At 53.9% G+C, this 7342-nt stretch overlaps 1 long non-coding RNA gene across 1 annotated transcript; it reads right to left on the bottom strand.

Moving 5' to 3' along the window:
• Window positions 1–233: 233 nt before the first annotated feature.
• On the bottom strand, window positions 234–5743 carry LOC141578603 (uncharacterized). Its single transcript, XR_012509074.1, has 2 exons — window positions 862–5743; window positions 234–605 (listed from the first exon to the last, which is right to left on the bottom strand). It is a non-coding gene; the product is annotated as an uncharacterized LOC141578603 (long non-coding RNA).
• Between the last annotated feature and the right edge of the window lie 1599 nt (window positions 5744–7342).

Raw genomic sequence — 7342 nt, 5'->3', positions numbered from 1 at the left:
TTTCCTGCAGGAACGAGAGTAAACAAACACTATATCAACAAGCCAGCAATAGAATCCACAAGAAGGTGTAAGATCATTTTTCATCCAAGACAAATGGTTAAGCTGGTTACTTTCTGTAAGTCACCACCAGCTACAGAGTTATTTTATGTAATTCACTGCTGGCTACTGCCTCGTAATATCTGATGTGGGAATATTAAAAACATCAGTGGGTGAAAGAACGGGAAGACTCCATCTGTATTCAATGAATTCTAATTAAAAAGTAATTATGGCACAACGAGGTAGCTGCCAAAATCTATTCCCTCTTCCCAGCCACAAACCACACACACGGAGTTTCCGTCTTCTGCTATTTGTATCTGGCTAAACAAGCAGACAGCCAGGCAGAAACCAGACACGCATTTCCTTGCATTTTTCAGGTGACTTGGTTTTAAGCAGCTGCAGCCCCAGAAGACACGCAGGGGCAGAGGTGGAGCGCGGCTTCTGTTATAATTGACCTGGGCTTTGAGATTCCTCTGTCATGATGTATCCCAGAATGTTGCATGATGGGAAGGCCCTTGTTACTCCCTCCACCAGCCAAGCCAAACGGACAAGATCAAGTAGGTCTGGGACTTGGGAGAAAAGGGGAGAAATATTGACAGATAAGTAAGCACTCCAGGAAATGACAGGCGGCTGGGGCAGTGTCAGGACTCTCAGGATTCAGACGGAATCCTTCAACCTCCTGCTCAAACTCTGTAATCTCTCAATGAGATGGAAGAGAGGACGGGAAAAAGCAAATTGCTTAATCAAAGCCCTTAATGTGTGACCAGGATTAGTAACTAAGTCGGAATGACAACCTGCAGGTATAAAAAGGCTTCCCAGCCTTACCTCGGTACTGATGAAGCCGTATCGGCAGCGCTGAGAACAGGGCCGAGATCACCTGGCTCTTCAGCTGGCCAAGAGACCTTTCTCTGCGAGAAAGCAGGCGTCCGAAACCGTATTCCCAACCACCAGCAGTTTTTCTTCAGCTGCCAGAGGACGGGTGACCGCCTGCGTTCCTTCCGGTTGGCAGAGTTCCCATTTCACCCGTGTTCTGTAAAACCTTCTTCATCTAATAGAAAACATAGCAGGTGTCAGTAGGTTTCCACCTGAAGGAGATCGGGCTCTGGCAGAAGTCCCTGGCTGCTGAGGGCACTAGGACATGCCGGTTCCTCTTCAGAGAGGAAGTGCTAACAGGCTGAAGTGGCCCTTGTCAATTCTCATTAAAAACGGAAAATGACAGCACACTGGATTTCCGCGGCATCCTCGGGGGCAACCGTCCAGGTTGTGCTCTGAGTTTTGTATTAACCTTCAGAAATGGTGGGAAGTGAGCGTTAGCTGCTCCATCATGTGACAGGGCGTCCTGAGGTCCCGATGAGTGACGTGTCATAGTTACGGAGCGAGAACGTTCTTACTGAAAGCCACGTGTTTCAGCCGCTTTGCCTTCCTTCTCCCCAGCACGCTGCCAGTCCTCCATGAAATGAGCAAACACAAACGCTTCATCCACTGGAACGGGCTGGTGCTGGCGGAACTCATGAAGGACCGGTGTTTGGGGCCTGCAGTTGCTCCCCCCACTGCCTCTCCTCTCGCTTTGTATCGGTTATCTGTCACTGTATAGCAAATTTACCCCAAAGGTAGCAGCTTCAAATGATAAAAATGTATTATCTCACGCTTTTCTGAGACTTGCAGTGGCTCAGCAAGGTGGTCCTGGTTCAGGATCTCTTGTGACACTGCAGTCAGGCTGCCAGTTAAGGCCGCACTGGCTGGAAGTTTGGGGGTTGGGAGATCTGCCTCCAAGAAGGCTCACATACATGGCTTTTGGCCACAGTGCTCAGTTCCTCACTGACTGTGGCCGGAGTCCTGTGTTTCTCATCCCCGACCTCTTCCCAGGGCTTAGACGTGGCGGCTGGCTTCCTCCAGCGCAAAGGGCCTGAGAAAGCACGTGGGAGGGAGCCTGAGACAGAAACAGCGGTGTCTTTCACAGCCTCGTCCGGGCAGGGCATGCTGTCGGCTTGGCACGGACGACGTGGGGGCGACTACACGGGGAGGGACCGCCAGGAGGCAGGCGTCGCCGGGGCCGCTTTGGGGGCGGGCTCCCCCACTCCGTGCTGCTGGCGACACGGGGGCCTCTGGTTACCTGGCACAAGCTGTGAGGGATGATGTTGGTCAACTGGTCATTGGGAGAGAGGAGGGCATGGGCGTGTGCGTGCTTTGCTGGATTCGGAGAGAGCACTGTGATGCCTGCTCTCCAGTCAGACTGAAGAGTTCGCGCTAACTTTCTGTGGAGAGTCTGTGGGCCAGAGCCGGGGCCCTTTCCAAGCTGGACTTGGGAGACTTCAGCCACGGTGCTGCTTCAGGACCTACATGACAGACAGTCACACAGTGTTGGAGCGACTTTCACCCCACTGGGGGGGGGGGGGACCGTGGAGCAGACGCATGTGGCCAAGTGCCCGCTTGGTCTATCAGGGAGTCAGGGATGCGAGCTCCCCCCGGAGCCTGGCAGCCATGGGGGAGAGATGCCCCTTCAAAGGGTCTGCAAAGGGGATGGGGGTAGAAGGCCCTGAGCAGACGTGTCCCTCACCAGACACAGGGCTCTCCTTAGAGAGTAACACACTGAGAAGCTCGAAATCCTGCCATCGTGCAAACGGACGCTAATGAATAGCGAAGTTCTCAGCAATGTCATGTGTCTGTATTTGAGTTTTCAGACTGGTAGGGTGACAGCACATAGGTACGAGTCTGCAGCATACAAATGACCCCGCCCTTGTGCCACCAAAGACCCCCGGCCGCATGTCCCCGCAGCCACCCTGCAGGCTCTCCGGGCTCCCCGAACTCGCCGCTGAGGCTGCTTTCCATGTGTCCACCTCTCATTTTGTCTCTGACTGCCCCCTTCCCTTAAATGGCTACCACGTCTCTCTTTTCTCCTGCTTTGCCCCCTAACGGACCGACTTCTGACCTCTTGTCCTGTTTGCTGTATTTCTCAGACCCTGACCAAGCACCCACGTGGAGGACGTCCTCACGCAGACACCCCCGAGCAAGTCTCCCTGGAACGGCCTGTCTGCGCGCTGCGTTAGCACATCACTGGCGGAGGAGCTGTTTCCCATTCTCCTTTGCATTCCTAACACCCAGCACAGGATCTGCCACATGGAGGCCCGTTAGTAAATGTTTAAACTGACCTGAATCGTTGCTCCGTTCCTGACTTGTCACAAACCTCCTTCAAAGCCAAAGCACGGCCTTAGCTTTGAGGAGATTCGTAGCGATGTTCTAACCGCAGGCGGGCAAAGAGCCTTTCGCTTCTCAGTTGCGCAGCTTGAACGCCTGGTGTACGCCGGGTGATACACCGGATGCGGCCCTGCAGCAGTGAGCCGGCCCCAGGACATCGGGCCCCGTGGAACTCAGAGTCTAGTTTACCCGACAGGCACCGAGCAAGTGTTAGTAGCTGATACAATGATGCATGATAGTTGCCTTCAAGTATATACAGAGCTTTCTGACAAGAGAGAGGTTAAGCTGATCCTTGGAGGGCAGAACTGGGCTCCGTGAATGGCAGTTACCAGGACACGGATTTCAACTCAGTTTAAATAAGGACGTTTTAGTACCAGGGTGGTTGAGCCCTGGGAAAGAGTCCCCTTGGGGAGCAGGAGATCACAGGATCTGTCGAGGGGTACTGCATGGACAAGAATCATGGTGGCCAGCACTTCAAGTGTCTTGCTATGACCCAGGCCCCGTACATCACTCCAGGAGGGACCACCATCATTATCATTTTGTGGATGAGGAGACTGAGGCCCAAGTAGGTCTTGAAGTCGGATCTAGGCAGTCCAGTCCCCGACCCTGCGTGCCGGGCCCCTTAGCCCTCCGCCTCCCCGCGGGGAGGCTCTGCTGCGAGTGGCAGGCGCACAGTCATCCTCCTGCCCTGAGACTTTCTGAGGCTCTGTTCTCCTTACACCCAAAGACAGCACCTGATGTGGAGCCAGGAGCTGGGACCCCGGGCGTGCGGTCCGGTTGTGTGACTGGGGTGATGGCAGCAGCACCGCACCCCTCCCCTCCTGGGAGCACCGTCAGCCCCCCCGCCGGCCGCCTCCGTCACACCACGGCTTTCTAACTTCCCGCTCAAGTCTTTGTTTAAACGCAGAGCCCTGAGAGAGTCACGCTCTCAGGTGGTGAAAGGTCAAGAAACCGTGTCACAGACGTAAACGTTGAAGGAACTGGACCTGCTTCCGTTAAAAAAAAGAAGAAAAGAGTGAAAAAAAGCACCCCCAGGACAGCTGAGCCACAGGCGGCAGTGCCGGCTGGTAGCAAGTCCTTCCTTAACGTTGAAGAGAAAGCGGCCCCGGACATTTTCACTGCTGGCTCCCATTGTGCCTTTGGCAGAAGCAAAAGCAAGGGAACCTCCTCTCCTGCGCAGTAAGCCTTCACGTGTTTGCAGACAGCGCTCCCCTCGCTCTGTTTGTCAGCCGGTGCCCACCTGGAGCCTCCGCGTGCAGCGTGCTCCCGGCCCGGGACGTTGGTCTCACTCACCTCCTCACGTGCACGCCCCCGACCTCAGCGTGGGCGTCCCCGCACGTCACCTCGCTGCATCGTGTGACGCGGCTGCTCTCCGTCCCAGCACGTGTGTTGATTCTCTGCGTGGCTCTGATTTCTGTCCCTCGCATTTCTTTCGCTTACCCTCTCCTGCTTTCCTGTCTGTCTGCCCCCCAGGAACGCAGGATCGCCTTGTTAACTGCTTCATCTTCAGTTCCGAGAACAAAGCCTGGGCCGTCGTGAGCGTCCTGTAAACATGTGCTGAAGAGGTGAAGGTGTGAATGTTTGCGGGCCGCAGACGGTGAGCATCCAGCCGAGCCAAGCTCTCCGGTCCCAGGTGGGCGACGGCAGGCGTGCACGTTGCGGTCGTGAGCCCGGCTCCAAGGTCGTGGAGCCGCTGAGCGAAAAGCCTACCTCGCAGGGCGGGCTTGTGAACATGTGTGAAACCAAGCATGAAATGGAAGCCAGGACGTTCTTACAAGGGCCTAATTTGTGGCGGTGGCTGCGAGAAGCCAGAACGGGCCGGAAGCGGCTGTCAGGATCAGGCAGTCCCCGTTCGCTCGCAGCGTCGCGCTCTCCGCCTGTGGACACGCCGTCGCCGACGGGGGCAGCAGCGCCCGCGGACTGGGGCTCCACTTGTGTAGCTGATGCTCTGGATGCCGCGCGTCCCTGTGGGGGCTGTGGACTGGGCTGGTGTTGGCCAGACTCAGCAACGCCAGTGACACGGATGCGCTGACTCCCTGAGCTCTGCAGTCACTGCCCTGAGTCAAACTCCAGAGTGATTCCTGCTGAATCAAGGCTTCCAGTCAGCCGCTTATTAAGTACCTGCCACATCACAGCCATTTTCCTAGGTGTTTTTACAAAAATACCATTTAATTCTCACCCTGCTGCTATCAGGGTCCTTCCTTTACTGGAGAGACGAGGTCCCAGAGAGGTGGGGTTACTCCCCAGGCTCACACAGCTCCGCGTGGATGGCGCTGGCGCTCGAGCCTCGACCTCAGAGCCAGTAAGCTGCCAGCCCCTTGCCTGTCCCAGCCTCCTGGTCACGATTTGGCACAATGTGTGCGCCTGCCAGTAGGGCTACAGTTCCCACAGTAAACTGCTCATTCTGCAGTGATGTGGACAGCAGCTTCTGGAGTGCTGGTCAGTGGGGAGCAGCCCCAAGAGGCCAGTCACCCCTAAGGACAATGATGCTTCAGAATTTCTGGCCCCACAAAGCTGGTGACCAGACCCCATGTCCACCCACCCAACCCCGCCCAGATGCCCTGCTCTGGTGGCTGCCAGCCTTCTGAGGTGACAGCATTTCTGTACTGGGCTGCAGAAGGTCCCACCTGTCCCATCTCCCCTGGCCATCGGTGAACACCTGCTCTTAACGAGAAACCTTCACTCATCTTTCTTTCTTAAACCAAACTCGGTTAAAACAGTAACAAGAAAGAGTCAGTCAGTGTTTTCAGACAGCAAAGGTCTCAAAGTGTTATTTTTCCCCCAACATCTCTCCCTTTTGAGACTGAAGTAGGACCACACGTCAGAGACAGGTGAGGGACCGGGGGGGAGAACGAGGCGGGGACTCGGGCCGCTGGCGCTGTGACGACAGACAGCAGGCCAGGGCCTGAGAGCCACGGAGCCCCGAGCAGACGCCCCCCTCCCCCGGCCACCGCACCCGCCGACTCTCCCGGGCAGGACGGAGGAAAGACAGACACCACACACAGAAGAAAAGCAGCTCTAAGTGTTAAGGCTTTTGAATGCTACTATTTCACTCTGTATCAGCTCGTGTTCCACCTGACCCTTTGGCCACCGGTTAAAACTGCTTTTTAAAAAGTACTCATTCTCCACAGCTGCAGAAAGAGGCATTTCAAACAAAGGCCCATCGGCTTGCAGACAGTGGAGGAAATAACCTGTTTACAGTCGTGGAAAGAGCCCTGGTCTCGGGGGTAATCATATGATGCTGTCAAACACTGAAGATAAATCATACTTTTTAAAAATAGTGACCATGGTGAGAGGCTTTTAACAACAGGAAATGTCATTAAATGAGTTGATTTCAGTTGAGCAAGGCAAAGTGATTCTTTAAGATTTTTTTAGATGAGTCACCAAGCACTGTATTCACTAAACTATTTTAATAACAAAAAGTCATCTTTTACTCCTTTACTAAAATTTTGTTCTTTCGTCGCCTAAAATAAGATGGCCAAGTTCCATACGGAATTGATTTAATAGATAATTCAGTTCAACCAAAGTGTGTTACAGTTACTGCGAAGCACTTAGGTACAGTATTTGGTAACAGTAGCATTGTTTTTTTAAGTTAAGAATTTAACAGGCTCCAACTTCTATTTTTAAAAATAGTTTTGGAGTAGAAGTCAGGCCTGTGGATTCCGGTGGCCCCAGAAGGGGGCAGAATCACTTGCAAGTTGATCACTGACCTCCACTACACCCACCGGCCGCCCCAGCACCCCCAGAGCACCCGGGAAGCACTGAGGCAGGACCCAGGAGAATGGACCGTGTGCTAAGGCCTCGCTCCTTGTTGGGGGTCTAAGGCTGGGGGCCTTTTGGTGCTGTCCAAGTCAATGACAAGACCAAAGAACTGTTTAAAATGAAGTGGCCAAAAGAAGTGAGAAGCAACTTTACGGATGGAATGGAGTGGAAATTAACAATGCAAAACGATTTTTGAAACTAGAGGAGGGAGATATGCCTTTAAACAGTGTGTTTCTGTTGCAGACAAACTTGCTTGAAAGTGTTAGTATTTAAATGGTCACACCTCCGGCTTTGAACTTGACGCTCCATTACGGGGCTGAGGGAGCTCACACCTCTGTCTGCGGCCTTT

The sequence above is a fragment of the Camelus bactrianus genome, chromosome 9 (assembly GCF_048773025.1).
Source record: "Camelus bactrianus isolate YW-2024 breed Bactrian camel chromosome 9, ASM4877302v1, whole genome shotgun sequence".
Lineage (NCBI taxonomy): Eukaryota > Metazoa > Chordata > Mammalia > Artiodactyla > Camelidae > Camelus > Camelus bactrianus.
Note: the sequence above shows the minus strand (reverse complement) of the source record. Positions and strands in the feature narration are given on the sequence as shown.